Source organism: Propithecus coquereli, unplaced genomic scaffold (assembly GCF_000956105.1).
Source record: "Propithecus coquereli isolate 6110/MARCELLA unplaced genomic scaffold, Pcoq_1.0 Scaffold1, whole genome shotgun sequence".
In the NCBI taxonomy this organism is placed as follows: domain Eukaryota; kingdom Metazoa; phylum Chordata; class Mammalia; order Primates; family Indriidae; genus Propithecus; species Propithecus coquereli.
In genome coordinates this window covers 16,436,874-16,451,750 of record NW_012133857.1, presented here as the reverse complement: position 1 = coordinate 16,451,750, position 14,877 = coordinate 16,436,874, and positions in this window count along the sequence as shown.

The window sequence follows — 14,877 nt, the reverse complement described above, 5'->3', positions numbered from 1 at the left end:
AAATATTTTTTATTGAGATAAAGTATACATATACAATTTACCATCTTTACCATTTTTAAGTATACACTTCAGTGGTGATAAATACATTTATATTCTGTTTTCCCCCTTCATGCCCCACCCATTCCCTTCCTGGCCTCTGGTAACCACCAATATACTCTCTCTCTTCATATGACCTACTTTGCTAGCTTCCACGTATGAGTGAGAACATGCGGTATTTGTCTTCCTTGTGTCTGCATGAGCCCTTTTTCAAGAGAGAGGAAAAATGTGGCTCAGAGAGGTCAGTGAACTTTCCAAGGCCACACAGGGTAATAGATTGCAAAAATGACCCCAATTCTTCTCCCTTCCCTGTTTCCAAGCTCTTTGTCATGTAACGTGTCTATCCCCTCCAACTCTGGGCCTGGCCATGTGATTTGCTTTGGCCAGTGGGATGTGAGCAAATACGTTACAAGCAGAGGCTTGAAAAGTGTTCACGTGACTGGGCCTATGCTCCCCCTTGGCTCTGCCATTGCAGGAGAGCATGCCGGGCTGGCCTGCCGGAGGATGGGAGATATGTGGCACAGAGTCCAGACATCCCATCACTCTGGCCTAGGCACCCTAGACTGGCCATCAGCTAACTCCCAGATATGAGAGTAAGCTCAGTCAGGGTCAACAGAGCTGCCCAGCTGACCACCCCTGAAGCATGACCAATAAATGCTTTGTGTGCCATGGAGGTTTTGGTGGGTTTTATTCCATGGCATTATTTTCACAATAGATACACAGAACCAATGAGTCTCTTAACCAAGCCTGTCTAACTCCATAGCCTGTGCTCTTCCAGTGTATCAGAGGGTCTTAGATGTCACCTGAAGGCAGGTCTCTTGGTGGGGACAAAACTTTTAAAACGTTGAGAAAAGGTTTCTTTGCAGTTTCACCACGAGAAAACCGCATGCCTGCTGGCCCCTGGGCTGCCCAGTGAATAGGCAGGCTAAGCACAGGTGCCAGGCATATCCTAGAAAGGCAGGGGCAGCAACACAAAAATGAGAAACTTTTTTTTTAAACTTGATATTTCAAAAAATAAGCATTGAAGTAGTCATCACAACTTTTTTAGAATTCCTTATGCTATTTTATGGTTGAGGTTTTTTTATGAGAGTTACATCTTGGGAGGGGGTGCATCCCCAGAATCTGTTGCGGGCTCGGGGCCTCAAGAGGGCCAGTGCGCCCCGCTGCACCACAGGCTGGGGGGCCAAGGGCTGCAGTCAGCCCCAGTCGCCACGGCAGGGCATGCAGGGGCTGCACATGCAGCAGCCTGGGGGTGGGGGACACCCCAGGAAGAGGAGCTGGGCTTCTGCAATCTGTTTCTAGCTACTTCTGCCTATGAATCATCTACAGCCACACTCCCTCACAACCCGTGTATTACATAAATAATGTACAAAATGAGCAAAATCAAGCCACCACCACAGATGAGCTTGACCTTTAATTAACAGGGAGGAGCCAGGAGGTAGGGCTGCCCGGGAGAGCTGTGGGATCTCTCCAGAAGGGTGAGTTTTGCTTGGTTTCCCTACATCACTAACAGCATTTAAAAAGTCAGTCACCTTCAAGGCCCAAACCCATAGGAAACTGTCTTCAATGTCAATTTCTCACCCAGGAAAATCTCTTAAAAAGAGAACTAAAAGTAGGTTTGCATGCCAAGAAGAGAAAGGAGCACAGAGCACTCCCAGAGGACTTGAAATGCTGGCAAAATCCAACTCGGGTGAGGGTGGGTGTAGGAGGGGATGATCGCTAATTAAATGAACAAAATTGTGAGCACTGGACTCATAAAATCTGAGGAGAAGAATCTTTATGTGTTTCCTCTCTGAACATTCAAAGCCTATGCAAAAATGTTACTGCCAGGTGGGGCTGAACAGTGGTCTACAGAAAGTTTCCCCAGCCATTCTTGCTTGCTGGAGGTCGGCTGAAATGAGCTGGAGAAATCACCAACCCCAAGGTTGATTATCAGGAGGGAAAGGAGGAAGAGGCAGGAGAGGGAGAGGAGGAGGTGGGAAGGAGAAATTTCTGTTGAGCACTTACTTAGTGCCGTGCATTATCTTATTGAATCTTTCAATAACCCTGTGGAGTCATTATTATTATTCCCATTGCATAGATGAGAAAACTCAAGAGAGCTTAAGTAACTTAGCTGAGACCACTCAGCCAGTGTATGTTGGAGGTGGGTTTAGAGCCCGGCCTCTCTAACTTAAATGCCATGGGCTAAGTCATGAGTCTATACTGACTCCTAGCAAACAGCTTAGTTACTCTGACACGTACTTAAATGTTTCTCATTTGGATAAATGCATCTACAGTTGCAAAGTACTTTCCTCTGTATCAACACAGGAAAGCGTTCAGTCTCAAAGCACAACATTTATGTTTGAAGTAAGTTTTATTTAACTGAGTCTTCTTTAGCATGCCTTAAATGAATACCATACAAATTTATTTTGGAAGAAGAGCCCTTCTTCTTTGTCTTGGAAATGCTATTAACCGACATGGTCCTTCCTTCATTCATCAAGAAATATTTATTGAGCACCTATTAAGGGCCAGGCATCAAGCTGATTCATAGGACTTAGTAGGTAAGGTTCCTCCCTGCAGGGGCTCACAGTCTGTACCTGGGGCTGTTCAGAACAAGTTGTCTAGAACTCACAGTCTCTTCGTGGGATATAGATGTCAAAAACAAACTCATAGCACTAGAAGAGAATAAGTAGATTCTTTAGATCTAGGACCTTGATAATTCGATATATCTGTTTCTAAATGACCAAGTGATTATCAGACTTCCAACCAAGTCACCCACACTGAAAATAAAATTAAGATTTTAAAAATAGCATTGTGTTCACAATTCACTGCTTCCTCATTTGATTCTACCAGTACAGCACACTCCTAAAATAAAACAAAAAGAGTCAAATATTTCAGCTTTCCAAAACTGGACCAAAGCCAGTACATTGGGCTTCTGCCATAGAAATAACCAAGACCCTTTCTGTAAACCTATAAATAAACTTCAGCAGATGCTTGGATTCAAAGGGTCAAAGTGGAAAACAAACCCACGGTCTTCAGAATCTTGTGTGCAGACTCCTTTCCTGACTCCTGTCCAGCTTTGAGAAAGACATGCTTCAGGAAGCTCTTAGTACAGGAAACAGTATTTTCCAAATGATGGTTACCCCAGAAAAACCTACAAGGTTAGGTAACCCCACAGAGAAGTGAATAATCTCTGTGACCCAGTTCCACAAGGTCTTGTACTCTGAGGCTCTCAAGGATATGAGAAATGAGAGCCATTAGAAAGGCCTCTTTCGGGGTCCTGTGTGAGCTCCATGCTCAGCTGCGCTGCCTCTATCCCTGACCACTCGGAATGCCAAGCCGCAGACTGTGACTGCCAAGCTCACTCTACTGCAGGATCACCGTGGACATGGAGTCATCCGTTTCCAGCTCTGGTTTTGCAATATCACTGGGGTGGCCACATATCTAAAAGGTGGTGCCGAATTTTCCAAACAAATTATTCATTTAATTTGGAAAAGGTAGGAGATAGGAACCATTTTAAGAGAAATAGGAACACAAAGAGACCCAACGATGAGAGTAGTAAACAACCATAATAATTAGAATAAACCAGAACATAAGCTTCTTAAGGGCAGGGACTTTTTCCATCTCGTTCTTTACTGAAGCCGCAGTGCCTGAACATTTAGTGCTTAATCCATGACTACCAAGTGAATGAACGGATGATACTAGTGAGGGGTGTTTTCCACATCTTCTGTAATAAACACTTCATCTTCCTCATCTCATTTAAACCTCTTGACTTGATAATCAGGAACCTGTGCAACCCCAGTCTGTCGTGAGGAAACTGAGATTGAGAACATGCGCATCATTTCTTCAGGGTCATGTAGCTGGAGGGCAGATCCAGGTTTTATAGGGCTTAAAACTTATACAATTTGAGAATGCTTACTTTGAGGAAATGAACATAAAACGATAAATACAAATTCGGGTATATAAGTTAACATCTATTTAGAGTGAAGAAAGAAATTGCAACAAATTACAAATGTAAAAGTATTACAAATATCACAAAATCCAGAAAAATAACAGTGATCTTTTTCATCATCTACCTGACATACTTCTATTATATTTTTTCTTACATTTGTTGGCTGCATTTTTTTATATAAAGAAAAAAGAAAAATAATTTCTTTCCTGTAGTGTGGTTGATCAAAATTTTTTTTTTATTGTTTTCAGCTTCATGACTCATTATAGATGATAGTGGGTAAATCCGTAGGGATGTTGTCGTCAAATTTGGGGAAAGCTCTATTAAGTTTCTTTCATATCTGAGCTGTAAGTTTTCAGGACATTTCAAGTTTTCCTGTCAATGACTCATCTTGAATCAACCTCACTGAGTTGACAACACTCATTAAGCTGTTTGTTGTCAACAGACCACTTCACGATAGTGACTCGTTATGAATTTCATGTTACCTTTGTTCTGTGTCAAATTGGCAAGAAATTTAAATCTTTTCCCAATGTGTTCATGTGGTTCACTCCTCTTCACTAATTGGATTATCAAAACCCCAAGAGCATCTTCATTATTTTTAGTCAGTATTTCTATCTTGTTGTAAATGAATGAATAAAACTTCTTTCTATTAATTAATGAGTTTGATATTTCCTGAAAAACGTTTGTTACAATTTCCTTTCAGTGTCTGTTAGACCATATTGCTCGTCTCCATCTAGTTCATGTTATATCTTTATAGGAATTTTCTTTCAGTTCTTTAATGAGTTTAAAGATGACCACAAAAAATAGACCATTCACTTATGTTAAAATCTGGAGCTGTGGTTTTTCACTTGTTTTATTGGCACATTCTAAAATTACTTTCTAATTTGTAGTTAAAGTAGCATATTCCCCACTCAACTGCCCCTTACCCAGATCCCCAAAATGCCCTTGGGCATTCCAGTGCCACCCTCTATGAGGAAAAGAGAGACCGAGAGGAAGTCAGAGCCACAGTAGAAAGAGTCGTAACTGATTGACTTTGTTGGCCACAGGGCTAGAGCCCCTCTAGGGCCTGGGAAGGAGGCTTGGAATCGAATCATCGTTAGCTTCCTGGGAAACTGGACCCTGCACAGCTGGCATGTGGTGGAGCCCTAATCCGAAGTCGGCCTGGCTCCAGCCCCAAGCGCCTGACCTCTGCTCTATATACTGCCTATCTGAGAAGTGGACAAAACAGAATGTGAAACTCCAAGAAAATGAGCCAGCTTTCCTGTAGCAATGGTCTTCCATGAAGTGCCAGAGAAATATCCATGATTCTTTCTGTAAGGTCACAAGTAGAATAAAATTTTCAGGAAATCCTTGGGTTCAAAAGGGCTAAGCTAAAAACCAAGTGCAAAGTCCTCAGATAAATTCAAATTCATCAAACACCAAAAACTAAACATGGAAAAGAAATAGGAACCATCTCTGCATTCCCTTGAGCTCTCATTTGGGGAGATACAGCAGGAAGGACCTGCTGGTTAACAAAGCCCACAGACAGACCTCCCGGCTCCCAGGGGGTTCCTGCTGCCTATGAGCACCAATGGGCCCCTGTCACCAAGCTCGTCCCCGGAGAGCCAGGAGTTACAAACCCTGCAGGAGTTACAAAACTTCAACTCAGTGCTGGAATTGGGACCGCATCTGCTCCCCTCCCACAAAGGCTTAGTGGGATGATCCCCACTCCTTTCAAGGGTGTGTGTGTATGTGTGTATCAATGTGCGCTTTAAAGTTTACATATGCCCTGGGAACTATAAACAAATATAATTAACTCAAAACAAAATAGTTTCACAGCTGAAACATCCATCTTTTACTCCTACAAATTGTTAAAGATATAAATGGAGTATGTATTCGCCATCTCAGAGTCACCAAAACATGCATTCCGTGTGAAAATTCTCATTATAAAATTATTTTAAAATTCAGTCTTTAAAATCATATTCTTAAAAGAAGAACTCCACCTACTCATGCCACTGGGGAACTCACTGTTGATAAAGCATATACAAGGATGTATCTATTGTCAATAAATTTACAATCTAGCAAGGAAGTGAAGATATGAACACAAATACCTATAACAGCAGGTAACAAGTAAGGAATGACCAAAAAATAGACCTGTCACAGAGCTATGGGAGTTCAGAAGAAACATATTTCCAAAGAGGAAATATCAGGAATTGAAAGGCATTCAAAGCAACATCAATCATCTAAATCGGAAACATATTAAAAACAAAACAAAATGAAAAGAACACAGTTCAGGGAACTTGCAAATATGCTGAAAAACAGAAATGAAAAGAAAATGACGAAGTGCTCTCTTTTTTCCTTCTTCTGTGGGTGATTTTTATACAAAAATCGATATTGTATTTATTCCGTGTAATTGTGCTTCACTAATCAGAGATCCTGTTCTATCATCCTCTCGATTATCTTGTTTTCCTGCCTCATTTGCTTTCTGCTTCCAAACTCTAGCAATGTTATCCTACAACATTACCGCAAAGTAAATTTTAACCGAATTTGCAATTTGATTGATTTTTTTCAAGTTTAAACAAACAGCAGTAACTGCCAGATATTTCAAAAGGAAAACCCTCTGACAAGGAGTGTTAGATTGTTTCATGGAATCCCAATCTGGAAGGCGAATTCCTAAAGAGTTAGGAAGTGAAATTTTAAAATGCATGTGAAAAATGAGCACCAAGCAGAGGAGCATGGAGTAGAAAATTTCCCCGTAGCTGAAGGAAGTTGAGAAGACCCTCTTTAACTATCAACTTTTCCATAAGATGCTTTGCAAAGCCATTCCATGTCCTGCAACTCTGCCGGGCAGTAACTTCTTCCAAAGTTCTTTGAATGAGGAGACTATAAAAAGGTTAGGGGGCAAAAGATAATTTTTTGAGGAACTAAATAAAAGTTTAACTCTGATGGAGAAGGCACTCTACCTCGGTGGAGCAGCGTGGGCACTAAGGCCTACCATGGTAAAAGAAGCACGGGTCGAGGTGAGAAAATGGAGCCGATGGGATAGAACAAGGTGAAACCTCAACAGCATCATGAAACAGCCAGCATGGAAGGCGGGGGGACGGCAGCGAGAAAGACAGAGCAGCCCTGGAAGGTCAGGAAGGATGCTTTAATGATACTCAGAGAGAATTCCAGAGCCCTGGGAAGGGCAGGGCAGATATTAAGGGTGTTGGTTTCCAAAGATGGCAGTGCGTGGGGACTCAAAGCCAGAGACTGTTACCATTGCCACTGTCCCCCACGCTTCTTGGTGGCTCTTCCCTGAGTCGAGAAAGGAAGACAATTCCAAATAGGCTGAGCGTCTCCAGGTCCTGTGCAAGTGAAATGAATTGGGCCTCAAATTCAAAGTCCTACCCAGTTACTGTGGGAGACCCTGGGGTGGCCTACTTGAGCCACCAACAGCCCTTTGGTTTCTTCTACTCGGGCCCCCTAGTTGGTGTCAGCTCTCTACAAAGCCAAGGAAGGGTGGGGACTCCTCCTGGCACCCTCCGCAGGAATGCTGACAGCCGTGCCCAGGGTGCTGGCTACAGATATTCCCAGGGGGATGCTCTTCTGGGTGCTAAGGCAGGGCCAGGTCCCCTGGGGTCTCCGCTGCGCCAGAGCAGCTCTCTGAGGCACCCCTCTGTCCCACTCTGCTGCCCTTCCCCATGTAAATTGCCTCCCGCAGAGAGACACAGGCTGAATACTGCATCACTGACTGGTCAGACACACACTGAACTGTCAGAATCCTAACGACGGGCCAGCCGGGACTTCTGAATCTCCTAGGCCCTGGGGTGGCACTGCCAGCGCTGCCACAGCCACTATGGCTCGGCTTGTGCGGGCAGCCCTCTTGAAGGGACTCAGACAAAGTTCAAGGGCCCCATGGGAGGGCTCATACTTGAAACATACAACATGCTGTTCTCCTGTCCTCCCCTGTCCCCATCTCTTTCTGGGTATACAACTTCCTCTTGGAGCAAGTCTCTCTTCCCGTGTAAACTGCCTCCCGCAGAGAGACACGGGCAGAATACTGCCCCAGCGACTCGTCAGACACACACTGAACTGTCAGAATCCTAACCACAGGCCAGCCAGGACTTCTGATTCTCAGCTAACAACTGTCAGTGTGATGCTAGGCCTTTGGACAAGATGTAGGGGACAGTGTTTGAGAAGGTCCCTCTCTGATATGCAGAGTGAACGTGAGCTCAGGACTGTTTCCAAGAGCCTTTTATCTTCTATGCCTAGAAGCTGGAAGGACTAGGGGCAGGGTTGTCTTAGTCTGTTCAGGCTGCTATTACAAAGTGCCATAGACTGGGTGGCTTATAAACACCAGAAATGTTTTTCTCACAGTTCTACAGGCAGGGAAGTCCAAGATCAAGGAGCCAGCAGATTCGGCGTCTGCTGCGGGCCTGCCTTCTGTTTTATAGATGGCACCTTCTTGCTGTGTCCTCACATGGTGGAAGGGGCAAGGCAGCTCTCTGGGACTCTTTTATCAGGTCACTAATCCCGTTCATGAGAGCTCCACCCTCATAACCTAATCACCTCCCAAAGGCCCCACCTCCTCATCCCATCACATTGGAAATTAGGTTTCAACATATGAATTTTGGAAGGGACACAAATATTCTGACCATGTAGAAGAAGGCTTAGAGTCAGATGAACCAACTAAACTGCTCGGGCATTCTAAAGACAGGAAGGATCCAGAGCAAATTTGCGAATTCCAGAGATGAACTTATTAAAGTTATATTACTTGCAAACTCATGGAACCTGCCAGGCCCAGATGGATAATCAGTAAGTGATATTTATAAACGATGCCCGCCACAGTTGGGGGAACACAGCTGGCACGTGATGAGGCTCCTGCCCCTAGCAGGCCTCCCTTCCACGCTCCCTCATGCCCGTCTCTGCAGTAGGAGCCCCGAGAATGGTTTCCTGAGTCCTGTGGCTGCTGAACAGCCCATTTGCTTGGAAGCCGATGTGGACTTTGGGGCCTGAGCCACTCAACACGCGTTCCTGTTCCACTCCATATCACCCAGATTCTGTTGATGCTTGTCAAAATCTTAATTCACAGGAACACCCTGCACCAGATTCTTCAGAGTTCTCGGAGATCTGGGATGGAGAGTCAGCTCTGCTGCCAAGACCTCAGAAATAGCACAGACTGAAATCTGCCAGCTTGCGGCTTAAAGAAGTCAGCTCACCTTTTGCAAGAGAAATTAGCACATAGCAAACGAAAATCACTAATGTTCCTATTCATCTGACATATTACTCCCCTTGGATATGAAATGGCTCTTCTCCAGGATCCAACTAACAATCGTCTTGACCTCCAATGCTCAAACCTGTGGGCAACTAACCATGTCGAGTCATCAGCTTGGAAGGACTCAGAGCTCGGGCTGCAGAGCCTCTGTCACTAACTGTGCTGTTTCACACACGTCCTTTCTTTCTTTCTCTGGGCCTCAGTTTCTCTAGATCCAGTGAAAGCATAAATGAAAACTCCTTACCATCCCCTCCCCAAGGATCTTAAGATGCTATGCAGTCTAAGGGAGCTGAACCAATTTTGGATTCTTAAAAGGGAAGAGAAGTCAGACAGTGCAGGGCTGCTTTCTGGCTCCAGGACTGGCTAGCTGTGTGGCTGTAGGGGTAGGACCTATTAACCAAGCTCCCCTCCCCCCCCATTAAATGAATAATTTCAGTTAAAAAAAAGATCTATCAATGGTTTTGGAGTTGATTTTTGGGGTGGCCTCCAGGCTGAAGGGTACAAGCCGGATGGCCAGGGAGGCCCTGTCCTATTTAGGCTACCCTAATATTTGAAAATGTAAACTACCAAACAGAAAAAGTACCAGGTGAGTATTTGCATTGTAAAGGGGTTCTTAATACAAAAAAGACAATCAGGTATCATACACTTAAACTCTCTTGTTTCTGGGCAGATTGGAGAAACACCTGTTGATCGTCTCCATCTCTGTGAGCTAATTATGGTGCTAGGTGCTTTCATGTTATTATCTTCTCTAATCCTTTAAACCGCCCAGATAAATTGAGGCCCATCCAGGTCACATAAGCTGCCTAAAGTCCTGTAAGTAATAAATGCTGGTAGGATTTCAACTCAGGTTGTTGGACCTCGAGGTTCATGTTCTCCCCCCAATTCCACACTACACCCCAGGGACAGGGAGGCTCGATTTGATTAATAAATATTTAGGACTCTAGTTTGTGAAAAATCCTCCCTAAAATTAGCATAATGCAAATTAAAGGAAAATAGGATTCTAGTAAAACAAATGCTTCATTTACATGTCAGTTCTTAGAAACCTATTGTAGAAAGTGAGGCTCACCTGTGCGGTTTTATTGTTGGAACATACTGATTTGTTCAGTTATTGGGGGGTGGGGAGGAGAGCTTGGTTAATAGGTGCTACCTACAGCCACACAGCTAGCAAGTCCTGGAGCCAGCAAGCAGTCCCACACTGTCGGACTTCTCTTCCCTTTTAAGAATCCAAAATTGGTTCAGCTCCCTTACGCTGTATAGCATCTTAAGATCCTTGGGGAGGGGAAGGTAAGGAGTTTTCATTTATGCTTTCACTGGATCTGGAGAAACTGAGGCCCAGAGAAAGAAAGAAGGACGTGTGGTTTGGTCCTCTGGATAATCTGCACAAAGCTCCATGCTACAAGAAAAGGAGGGAGATTACTTCTTTGACAAACTGCCTATTTTACCATGGCTGGCTCTCAGCACTAAGACTTTAATTTTGAAGCCAACATAGAGCTTTTTAATTTTCACTGAGAAAATAATAAATATATATTTTCTTCTTTTAAGTGTTAGTATTTACACAAAAGGGGAAACTTTAAATGAAAGGATAGATTTGAAGGTATAAAGTTTACATTTTTTGCATGACAAAAACATTATAAACGGGAAAGTGAAAACATGAAAAAATATTGGAAGTTATGGTAATCATCAGGTAAATACCAATTATATCAAGAATCCTTTAAAATTATTTTCAAATGAGTACCTCAATGGAAAAATGGGCAAAGGACTGGAATAGGGAATTGGTGTGAAATCAAAGAAGTACAAATTAACATTTTTTTTATATATATCAGACCGGTTGTTAAGAAAACAGGACAAGAGGAAATGGTAAGAATCTAGGGTAAATGACAGCTTTGTACCCCTCTGAATAATGTGAATTGGCACATTTCAGAGTGTCAAAACGTACTAAAATAGTTTGTCTACTATAGCTTGAATTCTTTTCAGTAAGCACACATTGCTCTTGCAATAGCAAAACATAGATAATATTTTTAGATATGTTCACCCTTGACCTGGCATGATTATTTCCTCAGGATAAATCCTAAGGAAATAATCACAAATGTGTAAAAATATTTGGGAAGAAAAGATACATGATAGCATTGATTATACCTGATTTTAGCCAAAAGGCCAAGAAGTGATAGGCAGCATTGATTATGAGGGCAAAGACAAGCATGGCAGAAACCACCAGTGGCTGCACCAAGCCATTCTTCTCTTCCTTCCTTGGCAATAGAACTCTCCGACGCCCCAGCACGGCCTCCCCTGCAGCAGAGTACGGCCAACTTCAGGAAAGCAGAAGTGCCATGTGGGACTTCCAGGGAGGCTCCTTAAAGGCTGCTGACCTGGCTGGGGAAGGACCCTTACAACACTTCCTTACTTTCCCCTCTGCACTACCTAGAACTTAGACATAATGTCCAGAGCTCCTGCAGCTATTCAGGGCCAAGAAGTGACCCGTAGGGTGGAAGCTGCTATAGTCTATAGTTTGTTGGTTTGTCCCCAACAAAACTCATGTTGAAATTTGATCCCCAATGTGGCAATGCTGGGAGGTAGGGCCTAGTGGGAGGTGTTTGGGTCATGGTAGTGGATCCTTCATGAATGGATTAATGCCCTCCCTTGGGGGTACCTGAGTTCTTGCTCTTGTGGGAATGGATTTGGTTCCCAAGAGAACAAGTGGTTATAAAGAGTCAGCTTCCTCGTTGCTCTCTTCCTTCCCCTCTTACCATGTGATCTCCTTGCACATGCCTGCTCCCCTTCTGCTTTCTGCCATGAGCCGAAGCAGCCTGAGGACCTCGCCACATGCAGCTGCCCAATCTTGAGCCTGCCAGCCACCCGGATCAGGAGCCAAATCAACCACTCTTCTTTATAATTCACCCAGCCTCAGATACTCTGTTATAGCAACACAACACCCACTAAGACAGAAGCTATACTTAAAATATGATGGAACGAAAAGGCAGAAGACTCCTGAGTCCCTGACAACTGCCATCTCAACCCTGGACTGCCCGCCTCTGGACTATCTTACATTAATGAGAAATAAATGTGTAAGCCACCATTCTTTGGAATTTTCTAAGAATAAAGCTGGACCTAATTATAGTAATAAGTTGTTAGATTAACAACCTAAAAGTCCAATAGTAGAAAACTAGTTAAATAAATTGTGTGGAATCCATGTGGTAAAACCTAAGCAGCCATTTTAAATATTTTATGGAAAGATCTTCACAATATATTGGTATTTGATAAAGACAAGTTTTAAAACTATGTACGATGTGATCCATTTTTGCAGAAAAAAAATTGATAAAATCGAAAAAAGTCTGGAGAGTTATACACCAAACATAACAATTATCTATGAATGGTCAGATGATAGTGATTAGTCTGCTTTTTTATACAGAGTATCTGCTTAATTTTAGCAGGTATCATGCATATGAGCCATGTGAGACACTAAGTGCCATCTGAAAACCTATTTACTTCCAGTTCAACAGAAAATTAAGAAAAGGGATATTTAACCATTACTGCAGGAAATACTGTCACATAGCACACGAGACGTGGAGGAGCTAAGGCTGACTTTAGGAGGTATATTCACTCTTGCAGATCATAAGAGAGCCACTAAATAAATTAAAGCTCAACACCATAAAATACTTCCTTTATACACCCAAAGGGTTAAATTAAAAGGCACATTATTTTTCAGTGGCCATATGTGCCTCAAGCAAAGGAAGAAGCCTGCAGAGATGCGTCCAAATGTTCAAAGGACAAGTTTCCAGGTCTACAGCTGTGCTTTATTAGGGGGTTGCAGCCAATACCCATAAGAATTTGGCATAACTTATTCAAGAAAATGTTAACATGCACTGAAAGCAGATTTAATATATATGGGAGTGGGGATGATCATGTACTCTCTGGAGCACAGAAATCAAACAGTATGATAGCTGGACGCATTTAAACGCTTTCTGTGGGACCTTGGAAACTTGGTAGATATCTTCCGGTAGTTCTCTCACCGTGGAACTCAGTTTCCTGACACATGAAGCAATGGATGATGCTCCCTGGATGGAGGGAGCTGTCCAGGAGCTCTGTCACTAGCGTGTCACCTCTGCGATGCCATAATTGAAGACCTCTGAAGAGGCTTCTGTCACAAGCCTCCTATTTTCAAGGGTTATGAGTTTTTGCTCTGACATCTCTTCTTTTCCCAAAGAGTAGCAACGAGCTGGCAGCAAGAGCATGGCGCGGCTCCTCTGTACTGTGGTCAAATCACTTTTCAGTCATGTGAAAATCAACACGAACAGACCACTGGGGTTTCAAACAGCTTTATGCTCCCATCTGGAGTCCAAAAAAAGGCTCATTTAACTTAACACAGCCACATTTTTCAAACACCTGGCTTTTCATTGGCATTCTGTTGAAAAAAGTTTTTCCAAAACGAGAACAAAATCTTAGTTATCGTTTAACCAATCCTCAGTGTGTGTGGTGAGAAACACCATCCGCGTGTGAGCCCCTCTGGTCTGGACCATCAGGGCTGATGGGTATCCACTCCCACCACCTCCACCACCGGCATGTTCAGCCAGGGCTTACCCTCCGTACTAGGCACCGGCTAAATAATTTGCAACCTAATGAGTTAGGCATTATCATCTGTATTATGAAAACGAGAAAGCAGATTCAAAGATGTTGCATCACTTGCCCAATTTACACAGGTGGCAGGATTCACACCTAGGTCTGTTTGACTCTTTTAATCACGTCATACCTCCTTTTTATTGTGGTAAAATATATATAACATGGAGTTTATCATTTTAACCATTTTTATGTGTACAATTCAGTGGCATTGAGTACATTTGCAATGTTGTGTAATCATTACCACTATCTATTTCCAAAACCTTTTTATCACCCAAAGCAGAAACTCTATATTAAGCAATGACTCCCCATTTCCCCTCCCCCAAGCCCTGGTAACCACTATTCTATTTTCTAACTTTATGAATTTGCCTATTCTAGGCACCTCATTTAAGTGAAATCATGCAATATTTATCTTTTTGTGTCTGGCTGCTGTCACTGGGCATAATGTTTTCAAGGTTGATCCATGTAGTAGCATATATCATCAGAACGTCATTCCTTTTTATGGCTACAATATTCCATTGCATGTACACGCCACAATTTGTTTATCTGTTCATCAGTTGATGGACACTTGGGTTGTTTCCACCTTTTGTCCACCATGAATAATGCTGCAATGAACATTGATGTTCAAGGATCTAAGTCCCTGTTTTGAATTCTTTTGGGTATATACCTAGGCATGAAATTGCTGCATCATATGGTAATGCTATGTTTAACTTTTGTGGAACCCAGACTTTCTCCATATATAAAGTGAGGTCCCAATTTCATATAGATATAAATATAGACCCCTCTCTCTCTCTCTCTCTCACACACACACACACACACACACACACACACACAAACACTCAAGCACAGTCTTGTTGCTTCAGAGTGCGAAGAGAATGAATCAGACAGACCTGGGTTTAAAGCCTGGCTGTATCACTTAAATGATATTGGACAAATCACTTCACTTCTCTGAGTTTTAGATTCCACACCTGTAAGATGGAAATAATAAAATCTCTAATGGGGATGTGAAGATTTGAGTTCAACTGGACAAGATGACAAGCACATGCCTGGCCAGAATGGGCAGTGG